We start from the raw sequence: 16,225 nt of genomic DNA on the forward strand, positions 1-16,225 counted from the left end.
TGGTGTAAAGAGAGGGTGACATTATAGGAATAGTAGTATCCAGTGGATGTTAGGTGAGCTACAGAGGAGGGGTAGTACTAGTGAGAGAGACAAGTAGGAGGAGATGGATGTATAACAAGGTAATGGAGAGAACTATAGTGAGAGTTGGATGCTGAGGGTCAGTCAGGATTTGAGCAAGGGCAAAGCCAGTGAGATTTGAAATAGTTCTTTAGTTGTTTCTTGAAAAGTTGTGATGAGCCTAAAGTAGTCAGTTCTGTGGGAAGTTTATTCCAGTATGAGCCAACAACATTTGTGAACAAGGAATCACCAGATTTATTGTGTGATTTGAGAGTAGCTACTAGCAGTTTGTTAGCAGAGCGAAGGGAAGTAAGATTCCTGTAAGGGGCAACAAGGTTAAGTATGGGTGTATTAGTAGGGTAATGGAGAATTTTATAGGTGATAAACTAATTGATGTAGAAGAATAAGATTTTGAAGTTCAGGCCAGCCAAGCTTTTTGAGATTAACACAATGATGGGTACGAAATGGGGAACCTGTGGCAAACCTGGCAATGCTATGGTAGGCTGTAGCTAGTTTCTGAAGGTTAGATTTTGATAGGTTGATAAAAGATGGAGAGGCATACAATAATGATGAGATGAGTTTGGGCTAGAGACACCCTGGTAGTTGCTGTAAGAAAGGGCTTAAGTCTATAGAGGGTATTAACAGTTTTGATGGTTAGGTCAATGTGGGAGTCAAAGTTTAGTTGGTTATCTATTGTGAAACCTAGTAGTTTAGTGGAACAATCAGGTGTAATGAAAGTGCCATTGTCAGAGACAATAGAAAAGGAGAAAGGGGCAGACTTAAGGGTTGGAGAAAAAAATAATAATTTGTTTTTTTTTTCGGATTAAGGAGGAGACAGATATGTTGGAACCAGTTTTCTGCTGCAGTAAAGACTTTTTGGGTGGAAGAATGAAGTTCAGTTGGAGATAAAGCAGAACAGATGAGTGTTGAATCATCTGCATACTGAATGCATGTGGATGTTGGGAGAGAAGTAGACAGGTTATTTATAAATATGGAGAAGAGAAGGGGACCTAAGATGGCTCCTTGGGGGACCCCGATAGTGACTGGGAGCTGAGAGGATAAATGGCTGTCCCAAAGGACTGCTTGTTTTCTATCTATCAAATATGAGTTATACCAGCGCAATGCCAAAAAGTCAAGAGAAAGAGATTTCAAAGTGTGTAGCAGAAGGTGATGGTTCACCATATCAAAGGCTTTAGAGAGGTCGAGAAATAAAGCAGAGGAGAATAGGTTGTTATTGTGATTTTTGTTGATAGAGCCTGTGAAGGAGAGAAGAGCAGTGGAAGTGCTATGGTAAGGTCTAAAACCATGTTGGGAGTCTGAAAGTAGGTTATTGTGCAGAAGATTATTTAAAAGTTGATGGTGTATACAACGTTCCATAATTTTAGATAGTGGTGATAGTAAGGCTATAGGACGGAAGTTAGAAAGTTCATTAGTGTTTCCTCCTTTATGCAGTGGAATGATATGGGAGACTTTCCAGAGGGAGGGAATAGTAGATTTGGTTATTGTTCTGTTAATTAAGATGGAGACTGGGTATGCTAGTACTGCTGCTGCTAGTTGCAGATATTCAGCTGGTAATTGGTCGGCTGAAGGAGTACATGGTTGAAGTTTTGAAAGTACCTTATGAATGTAGGTTGTGGAGACTGTACTGAATTTTAGAGTGGGGGTGTTTTTTTGAGGAGAGGTCTTTTGAAGGAAAGTGGGGGGAACTATGGTCTTTGCTAGAGAAGTGACTGTTTCAGAGAAGAAGTTGTTGAACGTATTGGCTATTATGTTAGGGAGGGATCTGAGCTAAGTTAGCTGGAGTAGATGTATTGGTATTCCCTGGATGGAGCAGTTTATTGATTCCTGACCAGAATTTTTGGGGGTTATGATTTTGATTTTGTTGATATTGGAGGTAAACATTTTTTTATCAATAAGGGTGAGTTTTTTGTGGTATTTCTAAGGTATTTGAAGTTTTGATGGTCAGTTGGGTTTTTAGTAGTTCTCCATTTTGTCCATAGTTTGTTCCTTAATAGCATTGTTTGCTTGGTTTCTTTAGAAAGCCAAGGAGCAGCTTTGGATCCTGTTCTAATTAAGCGAGAGGGGGCGTGACGCTCAGGAATTTGGAGGAATGTGTTGTTGAAATGGGTAACTGCCTCATCAAGTGGGAGGTGTTTTAGAGCTGACCAGTTACATCCTTTGAGTTCATTAAGGAAGTTTTGAAGGATGAAGTTTTTTTTTTGTTACATGTAGTACGATAGCTAGCCTGTTTGTTATTTTTTTGTTTAGTGATATAGGCGAGAAGGTGGTCACTGACATTGTCAGGGAGTATTCCAGTTTTATATGAGAGGGGATTATTGTTGACCAATATCCAGTCCAAGATGGCCTGTTTATTGGTAGATTTGTGAATCCTAGTTGGGGAGTTTATGGTTTGTTGAGAAGTAAAGAGGTTGAGGTGATAGGTGGGTTTGGGGGATATGCAGAAGTTCCAATCAATATTGAAGTCTCCTAAGATTATGGTTTCCTGAGGAAAGGTAGCAGAGAGCCAGCTAAGGATGTTTTCAAGTGTATTTAAGTTATTGCCAGGAGGGATATAGGAGCATATTATGTATATGGCTTTGTTTTTATTTACTTGGAGTTTGCTGCAGAGTATTTCAGCATTGGCAGAGGAAGGAGGCAGGGAGTCAATTGAGGCCACCTGTAGTTCAGATTTATAAAGTAGAGCAACTCCCCCACCCTTTTTGTTTAGACGATCCTGTCTTAAAATGCTGTAGCCAGGAGGAGTAATTTCATTGTCCTTGGTACCTGGTTTAAGCCAAGTTTCAGTAAGACAGAGGATATCAAATGAGTAGAGGTCAATTAAAGCATGGAGCTGTGTGATTTTATTGTTAATGCTACAAATATTTAGGTGTGCTATTGAGAGGGAGTTAGAAGAGAAAGGTGACCTTAAATTGTTAGTAGTTTGGTCTGAGAGGGTGTCGAAAAGGGAATTTTCAGGTCCAGGGTTGGGATGAATGTCCCCGTGTAACAGTAAGAGGGTTTGTGGGAGTGGAAATATTTTTGAGTTTTTAGAGGGTATTAGGTAGAGCTTTCTAGTTGTGAGATACCTGTTGTGAAGTACTCTGTGATAGTGAGGGGGAAGGTAAGGGCAGGATGATAGGAGGTTAATATAGGTTTGTTTAGCTAGAGGAAGGACAGAGTTTGTGTGTTTAGCTAAACTAGGAGATCTGCTAAGGGTATGGTATTCATAGGAAGTAAGGGTATAGTATATAAGAAGGATATTCAGGAGTAGTAATAAGTAAAGTAGCTTGAAAGTCAAGGTCATATTGAGTTTGGTAAGCTTAGCAAGGTTGAGTAATTAGTACTAATAGGCTTGCAGGGAGAGGGATGTGGCACTAAGACAGGAGTGGAGTGCTAGAAAGTGTAAATGAGGCGGGAAGTATGATAGGACGTGAATAAGTTGGGGGTGTGGCTGAGCAAGTATAAGGTTAGAGCCACTGGGGGTGGGTGAGATTTGGGGGTAGGGTAGGGGAGCGGAGTGAGCCCGTAGGGCGAACGGAGCGGGATACAACAGCAAGTAGTGAAGGAGACTATCAGTGAGCAGAGTAGCCCAGATGGAGAAGGTGAAGCAGGTAAGTAATGTCAGGCAGAGCAGGTAAAGTTAGAGACCTAGGATAGAGCGAAGAACCAAAAATTGCATACTAGTCTGCTGAGGGAACACAGTAGTAGGAGTAGAGGTTAGGGGCAGTGAAGTAGGAGTAAGGGAGTCACTAAGCCACAGGGCAAGGGAGGAGAAGCAGGAAAGGATAGTGTAAAGAGGTAATGCAATACGAATGGAAGGAGGATGAGGGTAAGGTATTGGTTAGACTGCCACCTCGTGTTCAGAAGTCATATTACAATAGGTGACAAGGGGCAGAAAATAACTAGTTGAGAAGGATAAGGTAAGCAGTGAGGGAAGGAAAGAAATAGATAAAACTGGACTTAGGATTCTGGCTGCTAGCATTCCTGACTCAGAGGCCGAACATAATTTAGTACCATTACAAAATACAACTGAGAGTAATTATCAGCAAGGGTCATGTAATAAGACGTACTTAGTAAAATACTGCACAGGCGGTAGTAAGGTATTAGGACAGCACAGTAACTGGTTCCAACTGGACACGGCTTGTAATTGTTGAGGGTATCCTTAATGGCCGGGAAGGTTTCTTAGTCCAGAGTAGTAAATGGAGAGTTGGTAAAATACTGCACAGGCAGTAGTAAGGTATTAGGACAGCACAGTAACTGGTTCCAACTGGACACGGCTTGTAATTGTTGAGGGTATCCTTAATGGCCGGGAATGTTCCTTAGTCCAGAGTTGTAGATGGAGGGTTAGTAAAATACTGCACAGGCAGTAGTAAGGTGTTAGGACAGCACAGTAACTGGTTCCAACTGGACAAGGCTTGTAATTGTTGAGGGTATCCTTAATGGCCGGGAAGGTTCCTTATTCCAGAGTAGTAGATGGAGAGGATTCAGGTAATAGGGTCTGGGACAGGAGCGCACAGCAGCCAAGTAAAATAGCAGGTTTCCTTCTCCGAATCCTGGTCAGGTTTACCAGTTTCTAAAGTGACCTTCTCAAATTGGATTTCTAGCTGTATAGCTTACATTTACACTTCTGAGGGTAGACCTTTACCTTTCAAAATCAAGGCTCATTCTACTAGATCTCAGTCTACCTCTGCAGCCTTTCAGGCCAGGGTCCCACTTGATAATATTTGTGCAGCAGCAACTTGGAATACCCATCACACATTTATTACTCATTACAAATTGGATCTAACCTATATTGGGGTAGAGCATCCTTTGGTTCCACGGTACTCAGGAGTATTTTTCCTTGAGCCACCCAAGAACAAGGCGCCAGGGATGCTGTCCCATATGTAAGAATGGTGAGATAGGACTACAGAACATAAAGAAGTTATGTACTAACCATAATGTTCCATGTTTGTCGTCCATCTCGCCCTTCATTCTTATGAACCCACCCTCCTACCCCCATCCTGGAAGTACCTGGAGACGGATAAAAGATTATCTTTCACTGGAGACCTTTTATTATGGGCTTCTTTCTGTATTTTGTTCTTATGTTTGTTAGTTTTAGTTAGAAGCAAACAAGATCTGGGCATTGTACTGGTGCACCATGGGATACGTACCTAACCACAAGCCAACTAGAAGTCTTCCAGCTTGTAATTAGGCCGAGTCGGCTCTGATCCCATATGTAAGAATGAAGGGCGAGATGGACTACAAACATGGAATGTTATGGCGAGTATACAACTTCTTTTTTATGGATTTAGATATCAAGATACAAGCAGTGAAAATGCTTTTAGTCCCTTTAGTTTTATGTATAGGTCAGGCATATTTTTATCAATCAGAGTAGAAGTTGTGGACAATAATAAAGAGTTGGAAGAATTTGTCAGGGAGAGGATGCTGGACAAGGGTCAAGTGGGATAATTTGATTCTTCCAATAGAACAGGTGTTTTAGGAATATATGATTTGAAGGGATATTTTATAGGTGTACAAATGCTCATTTACATAACGCAAGCAGAAACCTATAATTCAAAATGGAAAGAGATGATGCTGTATCTAAGGGGGGGTTAAGAAATAAGGAAAGACTGGGATCATGGATACAGATTCTACAGCTGCACAGTATTATTTTCGTAAAGCAGCAGAAAGTATTCCAAGAACCAAGCCAACTAAAGAATGGAAAAAGGAGATTTTGCTGATAGGGATGACTGTAATTAGGGGTACAGAGAATAGGCAAGATGGGGTTGGAATTTACTGGAGAAAACTGGCAAAGGAAACAAGGTATTGGGAGTAAAGAACTATGGGGGGAGGTAATAGAATGAATCGGAAGAGGCCAAGAAGACATTTGGACTGCTGGTTAGAGACTGCCTTCCTTATCAGGAATTGGTATCAGAGTATAGGCAAAGAAAAATGCATTGAGGAATCCTAAGTGAAAGATATGGAATGGTTATTGTGTTTAGTTGAATTTAGAGCAAACGGTCCTGTTATGAAGGGATAATTATTAGGGCATATAAAATATTGCAGGATAACTATAGGAATCATTCATAGGAGGTTATACAAGACCGGAAAGGGAGATTGGATAAGCAATTCACAAAGAAACAATGGGAGGACATATGTATGGCTCCCAAATATGCAACACAGTCTAGAATATTGGGGGCTTTGCTTGTAAGTATTTGCATAGGCATTTTTGTACCCCAAGCATATTCCAAAGAATTTTTCTGTAGGTAGTTGTCAAATGTTGGAGATGTGATGGGAAAGAAAGAGGTAACTGGAAACATATGGTTTGGAAGTGTAATGAGTTAGCAGACTTTAAAAATTCCTTACAGAATACTCTGTCAGAAATATTGGGTGATCAGATAGTTTTAACAAAGGACATAATGTTTTGAGCTGGGATACATGATCTGAATTGTCTAGACATAGTAAGGCCTTGTTAAATTTAATTCTGCTGGCTGCCAAAAAACAATTACTGGAACATGGAAATCAAAGTCTAAACCAACTATATTTCAAGTATTGAATATTGCAGCAGAGGTAAACGAACTGGAAGTGGAATTTCTAGAAAAGTGTAGGAGCAAATTACATAGAAAAAATGACAATTGTGGGAATAATACATACGGAATAATGTTTTGAAGTATGAGTGGTGTTTAAGGGAAGGCAGGAATTGAGTAGTTTATGTAATGTCGGCTTATTGATACATCTACAGAAGAACACACGGAATGTATAACATTCATTACTGGGAAAATGTTAATATTTTTTTTTTGTTTTACTCAAAAGTATGTTTGCATATGTCTTAACTGATAGGCATCTTAGCTAGGGAGCTGGAGAAAGGTCTCTTTTCTATTCAGTTAGTGATTCAATACCTGAGGTAGAGGGTTCATATCTGAGAAGGGGATTCATTATTTTTCAAGCCGTCACATGTTCTGCCTTAGTGTTTCTTAAGACAAAATGCGCAGAAGCAGCCAGCATCCATAAATCACATTGGACCCTTTGGAAAAAGCAGTGGAACCTGTAGGAGGTGTTCCAGCGGCTCTCTGTGAAAAGTCAAAGTAGAGGATGGCTTGTCAGGAATTTGTGAATGCTCAGTCAGGTTAGGAGGAGTTTTCTGGGTTAAGTCCTTGAACAGTTTCATTAATTTGCTTTGAACTTATGCCCCTTCCCCACAGACTCCTTATTGCCATAGTTTGGATTCAGTGCAGTAACTGCATATCTGAGCTGATCTTGTTTACTCTCTTCAACCATCAGGACTTGGACACAGATTTATTTCAATTTAGCATCAAGACTTAATGCAGACCTTCAACTCCCCCACCAAGTCCCATAGCATGTTTTGCTTCCCTCCGATATCTGTTTATTTTCACATGTCAACAGCTAAACTACTCAGCTGTCATAATAAATTTCACGCAAACGCACTGAAAACACAGTCTATCATCTACACATAATACTGAAGCATGTTCAGAAAATGGAAATTAATTTAGTTTCCCTTTTTCCAGTTACTGTACCACATCCAGTGTACCAAACACCACTCTCATACAAGCATCCTCACCATACTTTACACTTTTTTTATTTGGAAGACTTAGCCCCTCTACAGCCTGACCCAATATTCATTATTTCCACTGTTGCACATCATTGACCTCATTGAAAACATCAATGCAGTGCTGTAGTCTACTAACCACACATCAGCTGTAGCACACTTTTGAGCTGTCAGTAGATGGAAAAAGAAAAAACTCCTTTAGCTGTTGACTTATAAACTGAAAGTCTTATTAGAGCTTCAGAAGTTTTGTTTCAAAAATGTAATCATCTTTTAACTCTTAAATTGGTGCCCTTCTTTTGGTGGGTTTGTAACTCCTTTTAGAATAGACCTTTTCTTTTTGTGCATTCAGTTTTATTGTTTCTCACAATAGTATGGTACATAAACAGGGTAGAACTCATTCTTACCCCTTATGCTGGGAGACTTTGAGGGTTTGAGAGTCGGCCATTTCTTCCAGTCATTTTCCTCATTGAAGGAGCAAACTCTGGAGCAGTTTCACTCATTGTTTTCTGATGTCTCACAAATTGTCTCGCAATTTGTCAGTAGCACTGGCGCTTTTCTTTCAGAGGGGAATTCCATTTTGTGACCTTTTTGCAATCCCGGACAACGCAAAATACAGCAGTTTCCCCCCTTGAAACTCTTAGCGAGAGAGAGAGAGTGAGAAAGACTCGGGGCTCTCTTGTTTAGAGGTGTTCTTTAGGTCTCCTGTGTGCCTGGCCACCCTTTCCCCTAATTCCCTTATTTGTCCAGAAATTGATATTATGCAATGCCAGAGTCATTCTAACAATCTTGTTTTGTCCTGGCAAGTTTGGTTTCCTCTATTTGTAGCCTCATCTTTCTAAAAGACCTTTTTATTTGAAGGTTTTCCAAGCCCTTATCACTTACGCATTCATTCCTTTCATCCCCTTTGTCTACGGCATGGTTTCATTAGTTCTGTTGATAGCTATGAACACATTATAATCTTCCAGTGCTGGCCAAATCATTTCTTCTTCCCAGAACTGTAGCACAAGGAAGACCTATAAGAACACGGTAGCATCATTTTGTAGTTAGAGCTCTGCATCTTTTTCTTGCCCCAGTGTCTATCGTGTTAGAGTAACTAAATCCTGTGTCATAAAATATGAATTAAGTAAACTTCAGTTAAAATTTATTTATGTACTATGTCTCATTTTAATAAAGGGGTGCAAGGGAACTCTCCAGCTTCTCTCTGAGTTTGTAAAACTTGTTAAAGTATTCTTTTAGCTCATACCTTCCTTTAAAAACCCATTTCTTTCTTGGAAATTGAACGTCTTTTTTCAAAAAACCTAATTAGATGACATTTTATACTGCTACAACTTGAGCTTCTCTGCATATTTTGCAAGACACACTAAGCTGAGTATGATCTCAGTCTGTGTTCTTTTGCAGCCACTGCCATTTGTGGGATGAATACATGCAGAGGAGGAATGAGGTTTAAAAGGAGGCAGGATTTGAATGAGCTATGTAATGGCTGACTGACAGTGACTGGATATGTTAAAAGTATTGTATAATGTTTGCAACTACAATTGTGTTGGCACGGTTTGGAATGTATACTGTTTGGAACTGATTTTGTGTTGCTATGGTTTATTTCCGACGTGTTCATAACACTTGAGAATTTGTCCTAATGTCTGAACAAGATTCCTTCAGATAGTGAAAGTTTGTCCTAATGTCTGAACAAGATTCCTTCAGATAGTGAAAGTTGTGTGTGCATAATGTAATAGATCTGTGATATCTGTGTTCATCCTCTTCAACCCATGTTTCAACCCAAGTTGATAACAATCTCTCATTTGACAACCACGTGGCCAAAGTGGTTAGAAAAACATTTTATATAGCCCACCTAATCATGAAGGGATTCACATCTAGATCAGGGGACGTCATCGTGCCTCTTTACTCATCCCTCATCAGGCCCATAATTGAGTACAATGCCCCTTTTGGGATGTACCTTACCAGACACCTGCAGCAACTGGAAAGACCCCAAAAGTACCTCACCAAGAGGATCAAAGGGCTTAAACAGATGCCATATGCTGCCCGGTTAAAGAAACTCCAGCTCTACTCAGTGGCATACCGCCTGTTCAGAGGCGATCTGTGCCTGACGATAAGCCATGTCCAACCCGGAATTAATGGACATGCTGCACCTCAGAAAATCCAAATCCCATCGAGCTACACGCCGAGAGACTTGAACCTCAGCACTGAAATAAATAGGACATGCTGGAGGGACAGATTCATAACCCAGAGGCTCCTTCACTCTGGAATAAAATCCCAGTCCAGGTTAGGCAGCGTCCCTCATTGACTCTCTTCAAGAGGAATCTTGATGAGTGGATGGGAGATCGTAGGTTTACCCCGGGTATCACTTCTGTGTCACTGTTAGACAGAGGCACAGTATACTAACCTCGAAAAAGGGCATAGCAAAATAAATTTAAAATGGGTGGCGAAAGCCAAACACATTCTGGCTAGGCTTATAAATGCCCTAGGGCAGATAGCCTAGTATGAACCTATGAACATACATCCTCTTCAACATAACCACCCCCCCCCCCACATGAGTAATTTGAGGCCTGGGAGAAAATTGATCCGCTGCCGTTTGTGTCTAACACACACACACACACACACACACACACACACTATGCCTGGTGGTGGATAGTTCTCAAGCTGATTGAGAGGAGGGTGTGTTGTGGTTCAGGTCAAGTAGTATTTTGTACCCTCTAAGGTTTCAGGCTTGAAGGACGGGGTTAGTTAAGCACTTTACAGTGCTGCCATAGGGAACCTAAATGATCTCCAAGAAAAGAAGCACCGGAGATGGAAATCTTTCAGGAAAATCTATTGTATACAGGCAAACTTATGAGTGATCTTTTCCTGAAATGTCATAGGCCTTGCAAAAATGTACCCGCTAAAGTCCAAATGCTGATGTCTTTGTTTTTGAGATGATATCTGTATTCTGAGGACATCTGATAGTTCTAAAATTTTGGATGGAAGACAAATGTCCACCTGTTGCTAATTTTGATATATAAAGAATTATGCAGCACAAGTGATCCAGGTCAGGAAGTCTTACACCAAACTTAAATCTTTCACGCCTGTTTCTTCTTTTTGCTGTTCAGATTCATGCCTTTAGCCACCGGGAGATAACTTTTTTTGAGAGATGCAGATTCATGATTTTCAGATGTTTAGATCTGTCAGGAAACGTGCTTACTACACTTCGCATTCAGTAGACTTCACAGCAGAGAAGGCTTTTCTGATTATTTCATTGTGACTTCATGGATGTCCTTCAAGGATGCATCTGCAGTCCTAACAAATGGGTTGTCCTGTCGTCAGGCAGCCCTTCGGTCGGCCGGATTCCAAAGTCTGGGTCTGGCCTCGGCTGGTGTCGCACTTCACCCGACGTCATCTCTGCTGGTCTTCGGGTATAAAGGCATTAGCCGACGCCATTTTCCTCAGTCTTTCTTGCCGCGTGGCGCCCGAAGCAGAAGCTGTTCGCAAGTGCCGGTCGGTCAGATCCAGAGATTACTACTACCGAATACTACTCAAGACTTCTAAAAGCTAAGTACCCGTTGGGGACTCTTTCTTGCCTCAGCCGATGTCAGAAAAAGTAAATAACTGTTTAACTTGTGGGAAACAAATACCTCATAAAGATTTCCACTCTTACTGCTTACCTTGTTTAGGCCCAGACCACGACGTAGCAGCCTGTTTAGCCTGTGCTTCTTCAACCGACGAACGCTTAGGCCGGTCGGAGTTTTCTGAACAGTTTTTCGCTCTGATTTTGCGACATTATGCCGCCGGATCCTCCGACTTCTCAAATTGTTAAAACGAAAGAAAAGACCGACACTCGCGGTCCGCGGTTTCGCCGAAACCACGGTTAAGCAAACAGTGTCTCGGTTTCGGCCGAAACCGAGCAAACGGGTCAATCTTCAGCCGAATCCATGACTACTGCCGAGGCTCCTGCTACCCTAGTTGAATCGGCCTCTGAAGTTTTGCCTACTAATGTGGTTCCTCTAGAATTATCGGACACCATCCCTTTGGATGTCTCTACCCCAGCACGTGGTGCTGCTAGGCCTCCTGCAGCCATGTCTATTAAGGCCTTTGCCAGGGCTAAAGCAGCCAAAACTGCAAAATCAGTGCCTGTTAAGCCCCCCTCACACAGGCCCAGTTCCAGTTCTCAAATGCTTACTCTGGCAGAGGATCTCATCTCTGTAATAAGGGGATCCCAATCTCACCCAGACAGGGCCTCTCAGCCTCCAGAAAAGAGACCTAGAGCAGAGCCCCCAGAGCCAGTGTCCTCAGATGATTCTTCTGATGATTCAGACATTACAGACCATCCAGAGGCTCCTTTTTCTACTTATGAAGATTCCGATGCTGAAGAATCTATTCCATCTGCCTCTCCACCAGAGGAATTTTCCTTTGGGGAAACCTTACATGCCATGAGAGAGCAATTCCAATGGCAGGGACAAGATTTCTCAGATTCAAGAAAAAGGCTTAGGACCTTTCTACACTTACCGCAACATAGGCCCTTAGCTATACCTCCAGTTCTGCCTGTTGTGGATGATGCATTTAATGATGTTTGCACTGCTCCTGATACTTTACCTCCAGCCCTGCCAAACCCGATAGGTTTTACAGGGTACGGACACTCATCACCACCTATACAAGGCCCCACTTGCAGATCCTGAGACTATCTCCCAGGGGCCTAAGGCAGTAGCCGACCTCAGCAAAACCCTCTCCCTTCTGAAAGGGAATCCAGGTCCTTAAAGAGATGGGGTAAAAAGTTTACACCTCTGCTACTCTCTCAGCTAGAGCTTTGAACTGTCAGTTTCATATGATCCAATACCAAGAGTTTATGCTTGATCAGTTAACTAAGAAACTGTCCTCTGATGACTCCTTAGATAAGAAATATGTTTTAGAAATGGTGAATAACATTCAGCAGGTTAGTAACCATTCTTTAAAATGTGGCTATGATGCACTGGAGGCTTCATTTAGATCAGCCATGACTGGCACAGTTATAAGAAGGCATGCATGGTTGAAAGAACAGGTCTTGCCGGATCATGTTAAAGCAAAGCTGTTAGATGCTCCTATGGATAAGGCCAGTCTATTTGGTTCTCCTGCCCAGCAAGTAATGAAGAAAATGGAAGAGAAGGCAAAATCTGTACAAACAGTTAAAGATTTCTTACAGGTTCAGCAGGAACTGGCCTTCCAAAAATTGGTCCTTTCCAGACTCCTCTAAATCTCAGAGAGGCAGGAATAGACGTTCCAGAGGCAGAAATCAATCCAGAGGAGGTGCCTACAGAGGACGCCAGTGGCAAGGCAATAACCAGCGAGGCACAGACACAACCACTGCCACTGCAACAGGACAATCACAGTGACTTGGCTCTGACACCGCCTACCAGGGAACAAATAGCAGCACCCTTAGGCGGAAAGTTAGCCTTATTTTCAAAAAATTGGCACTATATCACAAAAGACAAGTGGATTTTGCAGACTATAGACCAAGGCTACAGGTTTCATTTCCACACCTTACCAGTAAAAAGAGGAATGCCAAACCTACCTCCAAATCAGAAAACAGAAGCTCTAAAACAGATAGCTCAATTAACAAAGATGAGAGCTGTGGAAAGAGTACCACCAACAGAACAGGGCAAAGGATTCTACTCCAGACTCTTCCTAGTACCAAGAAAAGAGAAAAGTTGGAGACCTATTCTCGACCTGTCCGCCTTAAACACATTCATCAAGCAAGGAGTGTTGGCTGGTAACTCTAGATCTCAAGGAGGCATACCTGCACGTCCCCATACGACCAAATTGCAGAAGATACCTCAGATTTCTTGCAGGATCAGAGCATTATCAATTCTCAGCATTGCCCTTTGGCTTATCTACTGCGCCCAGAGTATTCACAAAATGCCTGGCATCAGTAATCGCTCATTGCAGGGCTACAGGGAATCCAAATTTATCCATACCTGGACGACTGTCTGATACAAGCGGACAACAAAAGCAAGCTGACAAAAGACTTACAAAGAGTCATTTGCTTACTACAAGCCCTGGGATACACAGTCAATTTAAAAAAGTCAAGACTAATACCATCCCAAACAAAAACATTCTTGGGTGCAGAATTGGACACAGTAAAACAGATGGCATTCCTAACTGCAGAAAAACAAGAACAACTCCCTCTTTACTTCTTGGCATTAACAAAGCAGAACAAACTAACAGCAAGGAAAGTACTGCAGGCCTTGGGCTTCATGGCATCATGCATAATCCTGGTCCCCATGCCAGACTGCATATGAGAAAACTACAGTGGTACCTAAAGAATTTATGGTCTCAACACAGGCACAGCTTAGAAACCGAAATACCACTAATCCCATGCCTGAAACAAGAGTTCCTATGGTGGGCTCAAGCATGCCAGTCAAACCCAGGCTTGCCCTTCCACAACTTTCAAGCAAGCCAAACCATCACAACGGACGCCTCAGACCTAGGTTGGAGGGCCCACATGCTGGACAAATGCATACAAGGATTATGGACCCCAGATCAACTGCACCTGCACATAAATCAAAAAGAAATGCTGGCAGTAAAACTAGCAATCCAGAATTTCAGACTATTCCTCAAAGAAGGCCATTTGATGATAAGGACAGACAACACCACAGTCATGTGGTACATCAACAAACAGGGAGGCACTCATTCATACCCCCTATGCCGAATGACTCTGGACCTATGGAATATGGCTCTGAGCTACAACATTTAGTTACAGGCAATATTTGTACCGGGAAAAGAAAACATCCTAGCAGACATGTTAAGTAGAACTACCTCGGATGCTCACGAATGGATGCTACACCCGGACATCTTCAAGGCCATCACACAGAAATGGGGAATGCCACAAATAGACCTATTCGCATCCCCACTCAATCACCAGCTCAAGAAATTCTGCACAAGGACATACCACCCACTTGCATGGAAGGTGGACTCTCTATCATTCAGTTGGAAAGGCCTGACAGCATATGCATTTCCACCTCTTCCTTTGATGCACAAGGTACTACTGAAAATCAAAGAGGAGCGTCCAAGGATAATTCTGATAGCTCCAAATTGGCCAAGACAACACTGGTATCCATTGCTGAGGAGCATGTCTCGGGGGAGAACGTGGACACTACCCCTGATGCCTTTGATGGTAACTCAGAACGACTACAACATCATGCATCCAAATCTAAAAACTCTGCAACTAACTGCCTGGAACATTACATAACAGCAACTAACCCAGATTTATCCCAAAGGGTTAAAGACATTATCCTGGAGGCCCACAGACCTTCTACAAGAAGGAACTATGCAGGGAAATGGAAAAGGTTTGTCATTTGGAGCACTGAAAGAGGAAAAGATGTGTCAAAGATAGATATTGCCAACATCCTGGAGTATTTGGCAGAGCTTCTCCATACAGGCCTGTCCTATTCCTCCATCAAGATACATGCATCAGCTATTTCTGCAGAATACAGCTTCGATCCCCTGTCTTCTCACATCCTCTACTCAGGCAGTTCCTCAGAGGAATCAAGAATGTAAAACCTCCTAGGAAACCACCATTACCAGCATGGGACTTGAACTTTGTGCTAGAAAAATTGACACTCCCTCCATTCGAACCAGCAGCAACAGCAGATCTTCAACACCTATCCTGGAAAACTGCTTTCCTACTGGCAATTACTTCAGCAAGAAGGGTTTCGAACTACAGGCCTTAATGGCAGTACAACCCTTCCTAATCTTCCATCAAGATAGAGTATCCATGAGAACTAATCCTACATTTATGCCTAAGGTGGTATCCAGAGTGTCTCTAAACCAGGCAATCCACCTACCTACCTTCTTTCCCAATCCACAGAACAGGGGAAAGACTGCTGCATACCTTGGATGTACATAGACAGTTGCGCTACTACCTGGACAGAACCAAGGGCAATAGAAAACTGACCAGCTTCTAGTAGCCTATGTAACAGGAAGGGAAGGAAAAGCAATTTCCAAACAGACAATCTCCAAGTGGATAGGAAATTGCATAAGATTCTGTTACTCCTACCATGGAAAGCCAATTCCACAGAACATAAGACCTCACTCTACAAGGGCTACAGCCACTACCACAGCTTTCACGAGGAGTGGCAACCAAGGACATTATTGAGGCGGCTACTTGGACCTCCGTGCATACATTTGCCAAGCATTATAACTTACCTCTATACTCTAGATCCCGAGCAGGGTTTGCCACTGCTGTATTGCAAGGGATCCTAACTACACCATAATTCTTCTTCCTCCTCCCCTAGTTTGGCTATGGTATTTTACCCATTTGTTAGGACTGCAGATGCATCCTTGAAGGACATAGTACAGTTTTGTACCTACCATAAATGTAGATGTCCGAACAGGATAGCATCTGCAGTCAGGATTACCCACCCTCCTTCCCCTCTGTGGTATTCCTAGGGTATTTACCCTCCTAATAGCTAGCTGCGGGGGATCTCTTATGGTGTATTTGTTTGTATATATGTACATACATGCTTATTTTTTGTGTTTGCCTACCTTTTTTTTGGAAACATTGGCATTTACCCAAAATTTAGTTTTCCAAGAGGGCAACTGGCATCTGGGGCAAGAAACACTGATGAAAATGGCGTCGGCTGATGCCTTTATACCCGAAGA

General features: G+C 42.2%; 1 protein-coding gene across 1 annotated transcript in view; it reads left to right on the forward strand.

Moving 5' to 3' along the window:
• MED23 (mediator complex subunit 23) overlaps positions 1–16,225 on the forward strand; it is a 1,483,999-nt gene that overhangs the window by 50,277 nt on the left and 1,417,497 nt on the right. The gene's annotated exons all lie outside the window — the stretch shown is intronic.

Source organism: Protopterus annectens, chromosome 1.part0, assembly GCF_019279795.1.
Source record: "Protopterus annectens isolate FY-2018-M chromosome 1.part0, PAN1.0, whole genome shotgun sequence".
Lineage (NCBI taxonomy): Eukaryota > Metazoa > Chordata > Ceratodontiformes > Protopteridae > Protopterus > Protopterus annectens.